The sequence below is a fragment of the Oryctolagus cuniculus genome, chromosome 12, assembly GCF_051225735.1.
Source record: "Oryctolagus cuniculus isolate XC-2025 breed Fujian yellow rabbit chromosome 12, ASM5122573v1, whole genome shotgun sequence".
Classification (NCBI taxonomy): domain Eukaryota; kingdom Metazoa; phylum Chordata; class Mammalia; order Lagomorpha; family Leporidae; genus Oryctolagus; species Oryctolagus cuniculus.
In genome coordinates this window covers 88,441,790-88,460,473 of record NC_142878.1, presented here as the reverse complement: position 1 = coordinate 88,460,473, position 18,684 = coordinate 88,441,790, and the positions used below count along the sequence as shown (strand labels likewise).

General features: G+C 51.3%; 3 non-coding genes across 3 annotated transcripts; all 3 read right to left on the bottom strand.

Annotated features, from left to right (window-relative positions):
• Positions 1–2,541: 2,541 nt before the first annotated feature.
• On the bottom strand, positions 2,542–2,657 carry LOC127483864 (U5 spliceosomal RNA). Its single transcript, XR_007910658.2, has one exon. It is a non-coding gene; the product is annotated as a U5 spliceosomal RNA (small nuclear RNA).
• Positions 2,658–11,835: 9,178 nt separating this feature from the next.
• Positions 11,836–11,951, bottom strand: LOC127483862 (U5 spliceosomal RNA). Its single transcript, XR_007910656.3, has one exon. It is a non-coding gene; the product is annotated as a U5 spliceosomal RNA (small nuclear RNA).
• A 4,455-nt stretch (positions 11,952–16,406) lies between these two features.
• Positions 16,407–16,524, bottom strand: LOC127483865 (U5 spliceosomal RNA). Its single transcript, XR_007910659.2, has one exon. It is a non-coding gene; the product is annotated as a U5 spliceosomal RNA (small nuclear RNA).
• Positions 16,525–18,684: the final 2,160 nt, after the last annotated feature.

The window sequence follows — 18,684 nt, the reverse complement described above, 5'->3', positions numbered from 1 at the left end:
CAAATGCCTGCAATGGCCAAGGCTAAGCCAGGCCCAAGCCAGGAGCCAGGAACTCAGCCCAGGTCTCCCATACGTGTGGCAAGGACCCAAGTGCTTGAGCCACCACCTGCTGCCTCCCAGGGTGGGCTTTGGCAGGGAGCTGGAGTCGGAGGAACCATGAGATGAAGGTAACCCCAGTGGCACCTTAACCACAAGGCCAAACATCTGTCTTTTTCATTTCTACTGCAGTTATCTTTTTAGAAAATCTTCATTTTATTAAATCTGAGCGTGAAACAATGCATATTACAGAGATTCTGAATGTGCTGGAAAGAGAAAATGCTGAATTCCACCAGACAAGGGGACAACCTGCTATTATTAAAGCATTTTTGTCACAAATAAATCTCTATAACTGACATCAAAGTAAAAAAAAAAAAAGTCAATATCATGGCCGGCACCGCGGCTCACTAGGCTAATCCTCCGCCTTGTGGCGACGGCACACCAGGTTCTAGTCCCGGTCAGGGTGCCGGATTCTGTCCCGGTTGCCCCTCTTCCAGGCCAGCTCTCTGCAGTGCAGTGGAGGATGGCCCAAGTGCTTGGGCCCTGCACCCCATGGGAGACCAGGAAAAGCACCTGGCTCCTGGCTCCTGCCATCGGATCAGCGCGGTGCGCTGGCCGCGGCGGCCATTGGGGGGTGAACCAACGGCAAAGGAAGACCTTTCTCTCTGTCTCTCTCTCTCACTGTCCACTCTGCCTGTCAAAAAAATAAAATAAAATAAAGGAAAAAGAAAAAGAAAAAAAAAAGAGTCAGTATCGTAAGGGTTTTTATTAATGCAACTCCCCACCCCCCAATTCCAACCATTTTCTTTTCTGGCTAATTCTACATTTTTTGAAAAGGCAAAGGGGCAAGAAAACCCACGAAGTTTCTGAAAAGAAAAAGCAGGCAGACGTGCTCAGCCCACAGGGGAGGATTCGCTCTGACCCTACAGCGTTAGGGTCCGCAGCACCGGCTCGGGGCAGCGCTCGGGAGCACTCGGGAGCCGCAGGTTCCACGTCCTCAGATTCAGTCAGCTGTGGGTTGAAAGCAGTTGAGAAAACTGAACATGTGCAGACTTCCTACTCCTTTGTCATCATCCCCCAAATAATGTATGTGACGACTGTTTTCACAGCATGTACGTCGCATTTATTAGTTACAGTGAGTAACATAGACATGATTTTAAGTATACAGTGGGTTATGCGTGGATCTATCACAAACACAACAGATTTCACAGAAGGGACGCGAGTATCCCTTGATTTTGGAAGCTTTGAAGGGTTCTGGATCCAGTTCCCCGGCAGATACTGTGGGATGATTGCAGTCATGTGGGCCTGTGGAAGACACAGATCCACGGGTGTGTCAAAGCAGGAGTGACCATGGGGTGGCGCTGTGGCGCAGCAGGTAAAGCCGCCGCCTGCAGGAACAGCATCCGGCGGATCCAGCTCCCTGCTGATGCAACTGGGGAAGCAGCAGAGGATGGCTAAGTGCTTGGGCTCCCACCGCCCATGTGGGAAATGTAGATGAGCTCCTGACTCTCAGCTTTGGCCTGGCCCAGCCACAGCTGTTGTGGCTATCTGGGGAGCAAAGCAGCAGATGGAAGATTGTTCTCTCTCCTCCTTTCAAATAAAATAAATCTTAAAAAAGGGTGTGGGGGGCTGGAGCTGTGTGTGTGGTAGATTAAGCATCCACCTCTGGTGCTAACATCCCATATGGGCGCTGGTTCAAGTCCCGACTGCTCCACTTCCTATCCAGCTCCCTGCTATGGCCTGGGAAAACAGTGGAGATGGCCCAAGTGTTTGGGCCCTTATACCTGAAAGAAACTCTTGGCTCCTGGCTCCTGGCATGGGATTGGTCCAGCTACAGCTGTTGTCACCATTTGGGGAGTGAACCAGCAGATGGAAGATCTGTCTCTTCTTCTCTCTGTAACTCTGGGAGGGGAAAAAAAAAAACAACCTGTAGAGACAGCCTTTAAAATAAAATAAAGATACTTTAAAAAAAAATTAAATAGCTAGCTCACTGACTACTAGCATTTTGGATTACTGTGCTATATGAATTACACTACTTTAAAATAAAATAAGGGCCAGCGCTGTGGCACAGCAGGTTAATGTCCCGACCAGCAGCTCCAGCATCCCATATGGGCACTGGTTTAAGTCCGGCTGTTCCACTTCCCATCCAGCTCCGTGCTGAAGTGCCTGGGAAAGCAGTGGAGGATGGCACCCATGTGGGGGACCCAGAAGCTCCTGAGCAGCTCAGCTCCAGCCATCGTGGCTAGTTAGGGAGTAAACCAGCAGATGGAAAAGATGTAAAAATAAATAAATAAAATAAAAATGTAACCATGTCTCCAAATAAATAAGTTTTTAAGAATAAAACAAGCTGGGGATGTCATCACATACGGGTGTCAGCTTGGGTCCAATAGGGGAATGTAAGGTACCTCCACCTCCCCTCTATAAGCCTTCCTATAGGAAGCCATACAGGAGAATAAGCCAGACATTCTAGTTTCTAAAGTTCGTCTTTTATTTAACAGTATTAGTAGCCCTGCCAAGGCAAGGCCTCAAAAAATTGGGTTAAGACTCAGAATTGTTCCTCTCCACGGAAATCTTTAGTAAAAGGCGAAAGATTTATACGGTCTGAAGAGAAACCAGAGCATAATTGACAGGACCTATGACCCACTTGTCATATAATGGCAACTCCTAGTACACTAATGGTTGCTATTTAGCCCAAGGGCTATGACTGCAGAAGCATATATTAGAAGTCCTATAAATAATATTACCAAAAATTTAAAAGTTAACTAAATAAGTAAACAGTGTTATCAAATTCTAAAAAGTTAAGTAAAAAACAAACACTTTTAAGCAAAAAAAATCATTTGAACTAGTTGCAATGCATGTTGGGTATGCAAATTATCCTAAATAGTCACCTTTTAGATTCTAGAAATAACTTAGTTGTTCCGGGCCACCTTGAAGGAGGCAAAACAGTGATTTTCCCCTGAGATGTAAATTCTGTTCTGGTCACCCAGAGATTCCCCTTCTACCTATTTGTACACTGGGGCTCTGTCAGGAAAGGAGCTGCAGACTGGTACCTCCGCACACGGGGCACCATAAATGTTAGACAAAGAGAACAGAATAGAGGAGGCAGCATATGAATTTACAGCCGGACCGCATTTATTCAGAGGAAATAAATTCATAGAGGTGGGTGACCAACTGCCCCTGTGCACATTGACAGAACACGTGGCAGAAGGCCTGACCCCCAGGGGCTGGGTCTTTTAATATTTTAGGAGGTGGGGGCAGGGGGCAGCAGGCGGAGGGGAATTCCTGGAACTGGTCTTTCAGGCGGCCGTGGGGGATGGAGTATGAAGGCAGTAGGGTGTGAGACCCAATTGAGATATTCAGCGGCAAGGAATACATTCCAATGTTTATCTCTCTTGGGCGATGAGCAAGATGGCTCAGGCTCATGTCTTTGTTCCATCAGTTTCTTTTAAAATAAAGTTTTTTTGTTTTTTTTTTTTAAGATTGATTTATTTATTTGAGAGGCAGAGTTACAGAGAGAGTAGAGACAGAGGGATCTTCCATCTGCTGGTTCATTCCCAGCTGGCCTTAACAGCCAGAGTTGGGCAAGGCCGAAGCCAGGAGCCAGGGAGTTGGTGTTAGGAAACTGGCGCAGTTGTGGCCTGGTGGCCAAACGGCCCAGCTACCTGAGCCAGGCTCCACCTCCATCCTAATGGGATTGGCTGCTCCTGCTTCCCTGCCCGCCCTCAGGCAAAGTTTTAAAAGGGCCTGTTCCTGAACACGTGCTCTCTTGGCCCTTCTCTCCTGCTCTCTCTCTGTTCCTCTCTCTAGCCTCCCCCTCTGGTCTCTTGGCTCTGCTCTCCTCTCTCCTCTTCTCTGCTCTATCTTCTCTCCTTGCTAGCTCCTCTCCTCTCTGTTTCTCTCTCTTATACTCTCTTTCTCCCTTTTTCCTTCGCCGCCCCTTCACTCCGGTCTGTAGGTTGTTCTCCAATAAACCTTTTCCCTTACTCCGGTGTCCGGTGTGCTTTGCAACGGCTAACATTAAGATATAACAGTTGGATCCTCTTCCACTACCTTCCCAGGCACATTAGCAGGGAGCTGGATCAGAAGTGGAGCAGCTGGGACTTGAACCGGTACCCGTATGAAATGCCAGTGTCTCCAGTCGGGGCTTACTCTGCTATCACAATGCTGGCCCTGCTAATGGGCGATCTTAATTTAGCAATCATAAACTCTAATTTAAATTTTTTTTATATATTTTCATTTTATTTGAAAGAGAGATCATCCAACAGCTGGGCCACTCCCCAAATGCCTGGTTAGCCATGGCCAGGCTGGCAGCTTTGGGATCCACAAGGAGAGAAGGCCCACACCTTCGGGAATGGAGTGTCCCTACCCGCACTTCCCGGAACCAAAAGTCCTTGTCAAGGTCCCCGCTGGTGCCTAAAGGTCAACCAATGAGGATCAGACCTGCCTCAACCTTTAACCCCCATGCGCTGTATCTATAAAAGGAGCCCTCCCAACCTCTGATGAGCAGCTTCCCCAGCCCCTGCTCTGTTGGGACCAGAGAACCTCGCCCGAGAGCGGAATTCCAATAAAAGCTTGTGAATTAATTGATTCATCTGACTGGGAAGATTTGTTGTGTGCTGGACACCTGTCTGTTCCTTGACATCCCCTCAGGGAAAGCTAAAGCCCCAGATACCCACTCACCAGATGAGAGGCCACCTTCCCAGTAAGACTGGCAAACGGCCCCCTCACAAACGCTTACGGTATATTCTAACCATGGTGGACACATTTTCCGGTTGGATAGAGGCCTTCCCTACGACTGCAGAAACGGCAGCTGTGCTAGCTGATATCTCAGTACTACACATCATCCCACGATTTGGGCTGCCTACCTCTATCCAGTCGGACATGGGCCAACCGTTGTAACACGGGTGGTACAACAACTTATACAAGCCCTCGGCACCACCGGGAGGTTACACATCCCATACTGCCCCGCATCCTCAGGTAAAGTCGAAAAGGCAGAATGGCGTGCTAAAAGAGCAGCTTACTATACTCTCCATCCAACTTCAGATGGGATGGCCGCAGCTACGCCCGCTGGCCCTCACTAGGCTCCGTGCCGCTCCGCGCAAGTCCCTGGGACTTAGCCCATTCAAGCTCAAGCACGGAAGACCGTTCCTTCTCAACCATAACCTGCCAGTCCACACCCTGCCGTTGGCCCCTTACCTCCCCTACTTCACCTTGCTTCATTTACTTCTCAGGGAACACGCTGACTGACGTCTCCCATCCCCACCTGCTCATCACCCGCTGGTCCAGAGGTCCTGCCTCTCCAGCCGGGGGACTCCGTCCTACTCCAATCCTCCCAGCGCCAGCCACTCCATCCCCGTTGGACAGGACCCCACGTTGTAATTCTCACCACTCCAACTGCAGCCAAACTACTGGGTCATGAAAACTGCTATCATATATCTCGCCTCAAGAGGGCACCTTCCCCTCCCCCAGAGCCACCATCATCCTGGACAGCCACTGCTCTGGGGCCTACCAAGCTTAAGTTTGTCCGTAATCCTAGTCCTCCTGGTCCTACCCCTGATTCCTAAGATCCTGGTCTCGGCTCAGTCCCTGCCCACACGTTCGTGCTCCTCCCGCCTATCTTACTTTCCAGCCACGTGCTATGAGAGAACATCACCACAATTCCGATGTTCCTTCTCTGGATTACCAGCAATCCAGGGAACTGTCCGCCAGGGTGGAGTTCACAGACGTGACTGCTTTGGCCAACCCCCCGGATCAAAGGTCTGTATGACACCGACCACTCACTGGGGCTATAGGGACGAGAGAGGGCACCAGGACTTTAATCGATGACAGGAGGTTGCCAGGGTTAAGGAGGTGCTCAAGGACCTGGGAGAAAGCTTGTCACCAATAACCACTCAGTGGTGACCCTTGCCGCTTCTCCCATGGAGACCCAACCCACCCCACCTCCCACGCCCTGACTGGCTGTCATATATCTCTTCTGTCTACCAGCTCCTCAACTCTTCTGAGAGCTCTCTGGCTGATGGTGGCTGGATTTGTTCCACCCTTTAGCTTCCTTTACAACTATTGAAGTCCTGACAAATTCTACTCCTGGACCCACCAATGAGACAACTTTTCCCTTACTTACTAATCTCCCTCACCCAAAAAACCTACACCAGTGCTTCAATCTAACCTCGTCATTATCTCCTGACCCACTATCCCCCAACGCTTTTTTCAACTCCACTCTCTGTAATTCCATGACCCCTGTAAAGCCGGGAGATTGCTTGACTAGAGGTCACTTCCTCCAGTGTGGGAGTTCCCTATTCTGCTGTCCACCGCCTAACGCAGCTGACATCTGTATTCCTGCAATTGTCCTCCCAGAGGTCTCCGTGGTGCCCCCAAACCAGTCTCTCCCGATGCTGGTGCTGCAAAACACCCGTGCTAGAAGGGACATAATTATCCTTCCCTGTCTAGCGGCACTAGGTGTCCTAGCGGGAGTGGGGACAGGAGTAGCTAGCCTGGCAATAGTGCTACCCAGATACAGCAACTGGCAAACTACAGTATAGTAAACTGGCTACAAAATGTTGCAGCCTCCATTTTAAAACTGCAAGACCAGAGTGACTCCCTGGCTGATGTGGCCCTTCAAAACAGAAGGGCATTAGACCGCCTACTAGCAGAAAAAGGGGGAACATACGTATTTCTGGGGGAACAGTGCTGCTTTTTTACTGACAAATCTGGAGTGGCCAGAAACATGGCACAAGAACTTAAGCAACCCATTGCCAAACGACAGCAGGAGTGCCAGGGACAACAAGGATAGGATCTATTTTCCTCTTTTCTCCCTTGGGTACTCCCAACCCTGGGACCCATAATAACTGTAGGGATAATTGCAATGATCGCTCCTTATGCTCTCAGGCTCATAAAGATCGAATCCATCATTTTATTTGAAAGTCAGAGAGAGAGATCATCCAACAGCTGGGCCACACCCAAATGCCTATCATAGCCATGGCCAGGCCAGGTTGGAGCCAGAGGCCAAAACTCAACCCGGGTCCCCCATGTGGATGGCAGAGGCCCAAGTACTTGCTGCCTCCTAATGCAGGCACAAGCAGGCAGCTGGATTGGAAGTAGAGTAGTTCAGGATGTGAACCTGAAGTAGGCAGGCATACAGGTTAAAATCGGTTAGGTTTGTGAGCTGGAAGACCATGCCTTCACCATGCCCCTGTGGGACCTCATGCCCCTACCTGGCCACACCTGAGTGCCCACCGGCCAATCACGTTAATTAACCATTCCCCTTTGGAAGTGGGTTAAAAGCCTGGCCTTTTCCTTTCCTTGGCCTCCAGCCAGGAGGGGGCTGGCTGTAGCCCTGCGCCTCCAGGGCGCATGGCCTTCGGGCCACCTGCCCTAGGCTTCCTGGCCTAGATGCTCTTCCACATGGCTGGTTCCTGGTACTCAGTATGAACCTAGATCTACCTCTCTCCTATAGATAAAGTTCTCACTCTCCTATGCATCTTTCTCACCAAATAAAAGCGTGAAATGTACCATGCTGCCTCGTTTATTTATGCCGGTATTTAGAATTCTCTAAATATTAGGTAAGAACCCTTTTGGGCTTATTAACATTGGGGATTTATTAATAAGCATATGGTGATATCATTTGGCATCCCAAATTCCGGTAACATTTGTGGCACCCCAGATGGCATTTCTGGGGAACTTTAAGGGGCCACATTTTTGTATATATTTTAGGGGGTTATTTCCGATATCAAATCAAATACTCTGATACAAGGTGCAGGCATTCGAAGTGGTGCTTTGCCGCTGAGCCAAACACCTGCCCTGCCTTTAAAAAAAAAAATTTAACTAATTTCATTTGAAAGGCAGAAAGACAGAGATGGAGACAGATCATCCAACTGCTAGTTCACTTCTCAAATTCCCACAAGAGCCAGAGCTGGTCAAGATGAAGCCAGAAGCCTGGAGTTCAATCCAGGTCTTCAGGTGGGTGGCAGGGACCTAAGTACTTGAGCCACTGATGTAGGCAGGGAGGCAGCCAGCAAGGAGTTGAGGTCCCTGCCTCCGCCATGCAGCCCCAGCTGCACTGCCCAACCCATGCTTCCAGGAAAACTGCTGCTTGCAGAGGCTTTGCCACTTGGAGATGGTACCAGGCCAGCTGCATCCCTGTAATGACCTTTAGCTAATTATAAGGTCAACGTAGGGGCTGGTGCTGTGGCGTAGCAGGTAAAGCTACCGCCTGCAATGCTGGCATCCCTCACGGGTGCCAGTTCGAGTTCTGGCCGCTCCACTTTGGATCCAGCTCTCTGGAAGATCTCTCCCTCTCTCTCTCTCTCTCTGTAACTCTGCCTTTCAAATAAATAAATCTTTTTAAAAAAGTCAATGTGGCCAGCACCGCGGCTCACTAGGCTAATCCTCCGCCTTGCAGCGCCGGCACACTGGGTTCTAGTCCCGGTCGGGGCGCTGGATTCTGTCCCGGTTGCCCCTCTTCCAGGCCAGCTCTCTGCTGTGGCCAGGAAGTGCAGTGGAGGATGGCCCAAGTACTTGGGCCCTGCACCCCATGGGAGACCGGATAAGTACCTGGCTCCTGCCATTGGATCAGCGTGGTGCGCCGGCCACAGCGCGCTGGCCGAGGCGGCCATTGGGGGGGTGAACCAACAGCAAAGGAAGACGTTTCTTTCTCTCTCTCTCTCACTGTCCACTCTGCCTGTCAAAAAAAAAAAAAAAATTTCAATGTAATAAAATGGCAGTGCTGACACACCCACTCCCATCATGCACCTGACACCATGACACTTCTGAGATTTCCAAAAGGGCCAGGAAATGGGCAGCACTCAAGCCCAGACCCTGAACTCCACCCTCTGTGAATATTCAATTAAGCCTCACCCAAGACACCACCTCCTGTGCCTGCAGAGCACAGAGATGGCCCTGACCTCACTTGGGCACGCCCACACTCGTGTCCTGTGTACGTGCACACCTGCTGCTTCCTGGAGAAGCCTGAGGAGCTGCCATAGAACCAGGAATATCACCAGAGACAGGCTTCTTTCCTTCCCGTGTCTTATACTTGTATTGCCTGTTTTCAGTTAACTGGTAGAATTGAACTGAGTGGCCACAGTCAGCATCTTTCTCTTGCTTCTATCATAACTCCTGTGACCACCATTAAGTGTGAAGTCTGCTGTACACAGTGTTAGGGGACACAGGGATCCATGCACTCGGGTGTTGCCAAGTACTGAGCCTCAGCCTCGCGCTGCTCAGAGGAAAGCTGTGTTGACTCACAGTGAGCAAAGCAGACGGTGGAGAGGTACGGTTCCCCGAGGAATCTGTCTCCCTGAGAAGCAGGTTTCTAGGGCTTTTACAGCAAGAGCTACAGGAAGTGAAAAGGCGGAGCGGGATCCTGCTTGCAACGCACATCCTTATACATTGTGTGTTCCGACAACTCACTCAGGGTCTTGCAAAGTCACCCAGCATTCCATATTGGAGCTTCCTGCTAATGTGCCTGGGAAGGCAGTAGATGTTGGCCCACTACTTGGGCCCCTGCCACCCACATCGGAGACTAGGGTGGAGTTCCTCCTGGCTTTGGCCTGGCCCAGCTCTAGCTGTTGCAGCATTTGGAGAATGAATCAGTAGATAGGAGATCTCTCTCCCTCTCTGTCACTCTGCATTTCAAACACATTTTTAAAACTTGAAGAAGAAGGAGAAGGAGAAGGAGAAGGAGAAGGAGAAGAAAGAGGAGAAGGAAGAACATACTCAATGGAAAAGCATTTAAAAGAATTCTTGGCCGGCGTCGTGGCTCAATAGGCTAATCCTCCACCTTGCGGCGCCGGCACACCGGGTTCTAGGCCAGGTCGGGGCGCCGGATTCTGTCCCGGTTGCCCCTCTTCCAGGCCAGCTCTCTGCTGTGGCCAGGGAGTGCAGTGGAGGATGGCCCAAGTGCTTGGGCCCTGCACCTGCATGGGAGACCAGGAGAAGTACCTGGCTCCTGCCATCGGATCAGCGCGGTGTGCTGGCCGCGGCGGCCATTGGAGGGTGAACCAACGGCAAAGGAAGACCTTTCTCTCTGTCTCTCTCTCTCACTGTCCACTCTGCCCATCAAAAATTAAAAAAAAAATTAAAAAAAGAAAAAAAGAATTCTTGAGGGGCTGGCGCTGTGGAGTAGCAAGTAAAAGCCTCCACCTGTAGTGCCAGCATCCCATATGGGCGCTAGTTTGAGTCACGGCTGCTCCACTTCCCATCCAGCTCCCTGCTGTGGCCTGGGAAAGCCATGGAAGATGGGTCAAGGCCTTGGGCCCCTGCACCCATATGGGAGACCTGGGTAAGTCAGTGGAGAATGGCCCAAGTGTTTGGGTCCCCTGTACTCACGTGGGAGACCTGGAAGAAGCTCCTGGCTTCTGCCTGGCCCAGCCCCCACCATTGCACCAGCAAATAGAAGATCTCTCTGTCTTTCTCTGTAACTGACTTTCAAATAAATAAGTGCTGAGCCAGGTTGAAGCCAGGAGCTTCTTCAGGGTCTCCCATAAGGGTGCAGGGGCCCAAGTACTTGGCACATCTTATGCTGCTTTCCCAGGCACATTAGCAGGGAGCTGGATCAGAAATGGAGCAGCCAGGACCGGAACCAGCATCCTCATGGGATGCCGGCACCACAGACAGCAGCCTCACCCAGTGCACCATATAGTGCCCCAAATACATAAATCTTTTATTTTTATTTATTATTATTATTATTTTTTATTTTTTGACAGGCAGAGTGGACAGTGAGAGAGAGAGAGACAGAGTGCCGTTGGTTCACTCTCCAATGGCCGCTGCGGTTGGTGCGCAGCGGCCAGCGCACCACGCTGATCCGATGGCAGGAGCCAGGTACTTACCCTGGTCTCCCATGGGGTGCAGGGCCCAAGTACTTGGGCCATCCTGCACTGCACTCCCTGGCCACAGCAGAGAGCTGGCCTGGAAGAGGGGCAACCGGGACAGAATCCGGCGCCCCGACCGGGACTAGAACCCGGTGTGCCGGCGCCGCAAGGCGGAGGATTAGCCTAGTGAGCCGCGGCGCCGGCCCAAATACATAAATCTTAACATAAATATTTATTTATTTGAATGAGAGAGGGAAGACACAAAGATCTCATCTGGTGGTTCACTCCCAAATGGCCGCAATGACAGGGGCGGGGCCTGGGTGAAACCAGGGGCCTGGACTCCTCCAGGTCTTCCACATGTGTGGCAGGGCCCCAAGGACTTGAGGCTACCTTTCCCTGCCTTCCCAGGCGCATTAGCAGGGTGGAGCCGGCAGGACTCTAACCAGAGCTTCGATATGGGCTACCAGGCATCGCAGAGGACATCTCTACCCGCTGAGGTACTATGCCAGACTCAGGAATTCTTTAATTTTTAAAAAAGACTTACTTATTTGAAAAGTAGAAGTTACAGAGAAGGCAGAGCGAAAGTCTTCCGGAGCTGTACTGATCCGAAACCAGGAGCTTCCTTCAGGTCTCTCACTCGGGTGCAGGAGCCCAAGGATTTGGGTAATCCTCTGTTGTTCTCGAAAGCTACAGCGGAGCAGCAGAGAAGCTGGGTCGGAAGTGGAACAGCCTGCAGGCCGTAGCTTTATACATGCTGCCGGCCGCAGCACCCGACAACTCAAACACCCCCAGGAATTCGGGAAAAAGCACTTAACCAACTGACTGTTTAATGCAATTACCTGGGGTGCCTAGAAGGCAGTTTCATACTACAAGCGCCACCTAGCTGTAAGTTACACACCACATAGTAATATTCAAGTAAGGCTAACACCTACTCATTGGCTTAGTCAGGCAATTATAACAAACAAGTTCTTTTCTTCCAACCGCATAAAATAGCCTTGCCGAAACAAGGCCTCAAAAAATTGAGTAAAGACTCAGAATTGTTCCTCTCCACGGAAATCTTTAGTAAAAGGCGAAAGATTTATACGATCTGAAGAGAAACCAGAGTATGCACTACACACCCGTAACGCACTCCTCGGGTACCGGGAACTCCTAGTTCATCGAGGATGACCACCTGCCGGCAAGCTCTTGTGGGAAAACATAAAGTTCTCCATGTTACTTTTAATGTTAGGCTCTAATTTCTGCAGAATATTCTTGGAATAACTTTAAATCTTGCCCTTTCAAGCGCGCTCTCGTGCAATGCACTGTGGGTATGCAAACGAGCCGCGGCCCCGCCCCGTCTGCTCGGGAGCGGCGCCTTCCCGCAGTGCCGCTCGCCGCCTGCAGGGCGCGCGCGGGAGGCCGCGGCGAGACTCGAGTCCGCCCCGCTTCGCGCATCCGAAGTCTGAGTTTGCCTTCTTCATGAAGACCGCTCTTGATTGACAAAGACAAATGAGCAAATAAGCGATTGGCCCAGAACCCAGGCTGAGTCTTTTGCTAACAGGTCCCGGGGAGACCAGACCCCGTCCTGTGCAGGCGCGACCCGGCCCCTCGTCCGCCTCCTGCAGCGCGGCGTGTCCCTGCCGGTGCTGGAGCAGGAGCGCACGGTGACGAGGCTCAGAACTCTGCCGGCCGCGTTGTCCAGGGGGCTCTGTGGAGGGGGCTCCCAGGTCCGGCGAAGGAAACTGGTACTTCCATGGAAGCCCCGGGCCCAGCTGGAGCCCGCCCGGCCACCACACAGTTCCCCCAGGGCCGGCGGGGCTGGGTTCGGGGGTTCTCCAGCGGCACCCCCGGCTGGTTGGGGCGCTGGCCAGGCCGCAGTGAGAAGACGCCCTCAGCTATTGGGAGGCCCAGCGTCGTGTCGCTGGGCGCGCTGGGGAGACGCAGACGGCCACCCCCGTGGGAGACCCGCCGGAGTTCCGTACTTGGTGCTGGGGAAGTGAGCCGGGTGGGAAGTGTACAATTGAGTGGGATTTTAGGGTATTCACAGAGCTGTGAAATCCTCACCACAGCTGACTTCGGAATCTCTCGTCTTCCCCTCCCCCAGACAACTGTGCCCAGGCCAGCATCCCTTCCGCCTGTCTGGACATGTCACACAAGGGGCGCTTGCGGCAGGTGGCCCGGTGCCCTGGCTGCAAGGGTTCCCCACGCTGTTTGGTGCTCTTTTGCTGCCTTGCTGTATTTCACAGTGTTTGGGACCTGGGAGACCCACAGCGACACAAAGTCCTCCCCCCCACCCCCACCCCAGGGCTTGGCTAGGAGTTAAGGGCTGGCAGGGGTGGGGACCTTTTTTTCTGCCAACAGCCATTTGGATAATTATAGCAACAGACACAGCCATACACAATTATCAGCTTAAAGGTTTGCTTCCCACAGGGGCCAGTGTCGCCACACAGCAGGATAAGCCACGAGCAATTCTGGCATCCCATATGAATACCAGGCTCAGGTTCGAGTCCTGCCTGTTCCACTTCCCACCCAGCAACCTGGGCTTGGCCCAGCCCCGGCCATTGTAGTCATTTGGGGACTGAATCTTTGGCAGCACCAGAACAAATGACTATATGACCCTTACATGGCCCAGGGGGCCGGCATTGCCCAGCTCTGGAGGGACAGGAAGGGGGGTGTCTCAGTCCTCTGCACTCTCTTCCTCTGGGATAGGGAGTGTTTGCATGCTCGGGGTCTCTGGGGGTCTCTCATGGCTTCACTCTGAACCGGCCCTGGGCAGCTTTCACTGCTTAACCCGCTGTGCTCCAGTGCCCCTGAGACTACTAAATGGCTTTGCCCCAGCCACCTCTGAGGCCGTCCCATGGGGCTGGGGGTCTGTGGGCCCCTCGGTCGTGGGCAGAATGTCCTTCCCAAGCAGGCTGCCAGCTGTGGGCGGAGAGCTTGTTTCCAGGCCCGTGGGCATCTCCCGCGCAGCTTCGTGTGCTGCACAGGTGACCTTGTGGTCTTAAACCATGCCTTCTAGTTAGTTGCAATCTTCCACCCAGAGCTAGCAGAGGAGGGAACTGAGCCCCTAAGGAGAATTGGGCTGTCTCCAAGAGAAGCCTGCTATCTCCATGAGCTCCAAGCCAATCAGCAAACATATGTGAAACCCCATCCAACAGGGACCCCCACAGAATGACCCAATGAAAAGACAGTAATGCCTCAAAAACGCTGGGCACTTCCTGAGAGCGAGAATCCTGATAGAGCGCTCCACCTGGTCTCCTCTCGAACCAGACGCTTTAGTGCCGCTTGTCAATCACATAAAAGTTTCTGCTTCTTTGCAAATCGTTTCCCGGCTTTTTATTTCTGTACGAAGCCTCCCCTCGGCAACCAGCTTTTCAAGGTACTATTATTTATTTATTTATTTTTCAAGATGCCTCACATATTTATTACGGAACCAACTCACTAGTCCCCAAACATGTTGAGCCGTCGCGACAGGGGTGCCATCTCCAGCTGGCTGTGGTGGGGAAGGGAGTGACCAGGATCCAGCACACACGTTCAAGTGCACTTCCTCACCGATCCAGCATGGTTTTCCCCAGTCTCATGGAGTGAGACCTGATTTTGTTAACCAGTTTTCATCAGAACCCACTGGGGACTGGGACGATTGTTTTTGGATTTTTGGCCAGGAATCTCTCGATCCTGCAGGCTTAGGCGAGCGAGAAGAGTTGGGAACACTCACCACGGTGGCGGAGGGAAGGAGAAGGCTCTTTATTTATTTTTCAAAAATAATTTTCATTGTGCTCTCTTACAGTGGTAATCTACATTAAAAGATTCACAACAAATCACTCATGCCTGGTCTTTTTTAAAAAATGATTTATTTTTATTTATTTACAAGTAAGAGTTACAGACAGAGAGGTTGGTCTTTCATCCACTGGTCCACTCCGGAAATGGCCACAATGGTCAGTGCTGGGCCAGGCCGAAGCCAGGAGCCAGAAGCCTCATCCTGGTCTCCCCCATGGGAGTGCAGGGGCCCAAGCACTTGAGTCATCTTCTGCTGCTTTTCCCAGGCCATAGCAGAGAGCTGGCTCTGCAGTGGGTGCCCACATGGGACGCTGGCGCATTAGCAGTGAGCTGGATCTGAGGTGGGCACCCACATGGGACGCTGGTGCTGCAGGTGGCAGCTTTTCCTGCTGCACCCCAACACCAGCCCTTCGTGCCTACTCTGTAGACTGTCCCCTGGTTTTGTCTGTTGTGGCTGGATCCCAGAGCCACAGCTGCAGGAGAGAGATCTGAGTGCTGAAGCAGCATTCTGCTCTGCTGGGGAGCGGTGTAAACCAGTCCTCAAAGACTGTTCCTGCTCCCAGAATGACTTGCTGTCTGTTGCAGCCTCTATGCTGGCCACAAGGAGGCGCTGCTTCTCTTTCGTGCTCCGTTCCAGCCACAAGACCACCTGTTCAGGTCATGCAGGCAAATGCGTTGTTCTCTCAGTCCTAAAAGAGTTTTGAAAACTTATCTCCCTCTGGAACATTAAAAAAAAAAAAAAAAAAAAAAAAAAAGCCGGCGCCGCGGCTCAATAGGCTAATCCTCCGCCTGCGGCGCCGGCACACCGGGTTCTAGCCCTGGTCGGGGTGCCGGATTCTGTCTCAGTTGCTCCTCTTCCAGTCCAGCTCTCTGCTGTGGCCCGGGAGTGCAGTGGAGGATGGCCCAGGTCCTTGGGCCCTGCACCCCATGGGAGACCAGGAGAAGCACCTGACTCCTGGCTTCCGATCAGCGTAGCGAGCCAGCCACAGCAGCCATTGAGGGGTGAACCAACGGAAAAAGGAAGACCTTTCTCTCTGTCTCTCTCTCTCACTGTCCACTCTGCCTGTCAAAAAAAAAAAAAAAAAAAAAAAAAGGGAAAAAAAATCGGGGCCGACGCTGTGGCTAGCGGGTAAAGCCACCACTTGTGATGCCGGCATCCCATATGTGTGCTGGTTTGAGCCCTGGCCCCTGGCTCCTGGCTTCTAGCTTCAGTCTGGTACAGTGCAGGCTTTTGCAGACAGAGAGAGTTTCTTTCATCACTCCCCAAATGGCCACAGCGGCCGGAGCTGGGCTGATCTGAAGCCAGGAGCTTCTTCCAGGTCTCCTACATAGGTGCAGGGGCCCAAGCACTTGGGCCATCTTCTACTGCTTCTCCAGGCGTATTAGAAAGGAGCTGAATCAGAAGTGGAGCATCCAGGACATGAACCAGCGGCTTAGCCTACTATGCCACAGCACCAGTCTAATAAATAAACATTTTTAAAAATCGTATCTACAGGGACATTTCCCATCTAGCACCCTGCTTATGCTCCTGGGAACACAGCTTACCACCCACATAGCAGACACAGATGGAGCTCTAGCTTTGGCCCCAGATGGCTGTTATGGCCATTTCTAGTGGTAGAAGATCACTTTCTCTGTGTCGCTCTGCCCTTACCCAGTCCTGCTTTTTATCTTTATGTACATGCTTGTTAGTAGCTATTGACACAACTCTGTTGAGGATTCTCAGGTGAGCAGCTGGGACAGCACATGGGCAGGGCCACCCTGCTCACCAGCAATAGGCAATGGCACCAGCTCTATCACTTAACCAGAAGCCTGAACCAGAGCAAGACCCCAAGAAGTTTGTTTAAACATTCACAACTGTATCCCTCTACGGAAACCTTTAGTAAAAGGTGAAAGGTTTATGCATTTTGAAAATCAACTAGAGCATGGCCATTAGGGCTTATAATTTGTTCCTTGTGTGACTACAACTCCTATTTCTCAAATGATGGGTACTTAGCCCAAGGAATAACGCTTACATCATTATATCTAAGAATACTGTAAGTAATGGTAGCAATTTTTTTTTTTTTTGGACAGGCATAGTTAGACAGTGAGAGAGAGAGACAGAGAGAAAGGTCTTCCTTTTTCCGTTGGTTCACCCCCCAAGTGGCCGCTACGGCTGGCACTACGCTGATCCGAAGCCAGGAGCCAGGTGCTTCTCCAGGTCTCCCATGCGGGTGCAGGGCCCAAGCACCTGGGCCATCCTCCACTGCACTCCCTGGCCACAGCAGAGAACTGGACTGGAAGAGGGGCAGCCGGGACAGAATCCAGCGCCCCAACCGGGTCTAGAACCCAGTGTGCCAGCGCCGCAGGCGGAGGATTAGCCTAGTGAGCTGCGGCACCAGCCAGCAAATTTTAAAAATTCAAATAATACATTTATTTTTACGTGAAAACACTTGAACTAGTTGCAATGCATTGTGGGTATGCAAATGAGCCTGTCTATTTGCCCTTTAGACTCTGGAAATACCTTGGTTCTTTGGGGCCACATTAGTGGGGTGAAGTGGAGGTGTTCTCCTCTGGGACTTAAACTCCCTTCTGGTCACCTGGAGGCTTTCCCATTTTACCTGTTGGTACATTGGGATTTTGATTATGATTTATTTAAAAAAGGGGCTTTTCAATGGATGGAAGATCTCTCTCTCTCCCTCTTTCTCTGTAACTCTGCCTTTCAAATATATATGTACATATATATATATTTGAAGACTTATTTATTTGAGAGAGTTATAGAAAGAGAGAGGGAGGGAGAGAGAGAGAGAGGTCTTCCATCCGCTGGTTCTCTCCAAATGGCTGCAAGGGCTGAAACTGAGCTGATCCGAGGCCAGGAGCTTCTTCTGGGTCTCCCACATGGGTATAGGAGCCCAAGCATTTGAGTCATCTTCCACTGCTTTCCCAGGCCATAAGCAGAGAGCTGGATCAGAAGTGGAGCAGCCGGGACACAAACTGGCACCCATATGGGATGCTGGTGCCACAGGTGGAGGCTTAGTCTACTATACCACAGCACCAGCTCTGATAAATAAATGTTTTTAAAAAACATATTTAAACTTAAGAAAAAAACTTTTGATTTAATTTGTATCATAGCTTCATCATATATTATATATTCATGTCTTTCAAAATAGTTTTATAATTTTAAAGATTTTTTGTTAGATTTATTTTACTCCTAATATATTACAGTATGTGTGGCTGGTACAGATTTCCAAAGTTAGAATTTATTTGAAAGACAGAGAGAGACAGGGATCTTCTATCTCTGGTTTACTCCCCAAATGTCTACATAGGCCAGACCAAAGCCAGGAGCTAAGAACTCCATTCAGGCTTCCCAAGTGGGTGACAGGGACCCAGGAACTTGGACATCACCTCTGCCTCCCAGGTGCACACCAGCAGGAAGCTGGCTCAGAAGCTGGGACTTGAACCAGGAACTCCAGTGTGGGATGTGGGGTCCTAGGAGGTACTTAAGCTGCTGTGCCAAATGCCTGCCCCATTAAAAATTTTTTTAAAAATTTATTTTCATTTTATTTGCAAAGCAGAGAGACAGAGATAGATGGAGAGAGACCTAGTTGCTGGTTCACTCCCTGAATGCCCACAATAGCCAGGGCTGACCAGGCTAAAGCCCGCAGGTGGGATCTCCATCCGCATTTCACGTGGGCAGCACGGGACCCAAGTACTTGAGCCACTAATGCGGCCAGGGAAGTCACTAACCTCTCCAGGTCACCAGCCTCACCGTCACCCCTTTTGGGCAGTGGGAAACAGAAGCTTCCAGTGGTTTCACCGCTTAGAATCAATACCATCAGGCCCCCTACCTTGGCTTAGAGTCCCTGCCTGTCTTTGGGTAGCACTAAAATTAACTCACTGAGTTGGGGGAGTGGTGGTGAAGCCAGCTTGTCGCTCCCCCATTCGAAGAGGAACGACACAGGACCCTGCGCTGTTTTTTTGTCTGCTCGGCCCTTCCCGGGTTAGCTGCTGGTCCCTCACTCGCGGAGGAACAACGCCGTCCGTCCCGGGTTAGCTGCCGGCCCTTCCACCTCCGTGGAGGGGCGGCACCCCCCGCCGCTTTCCCTGC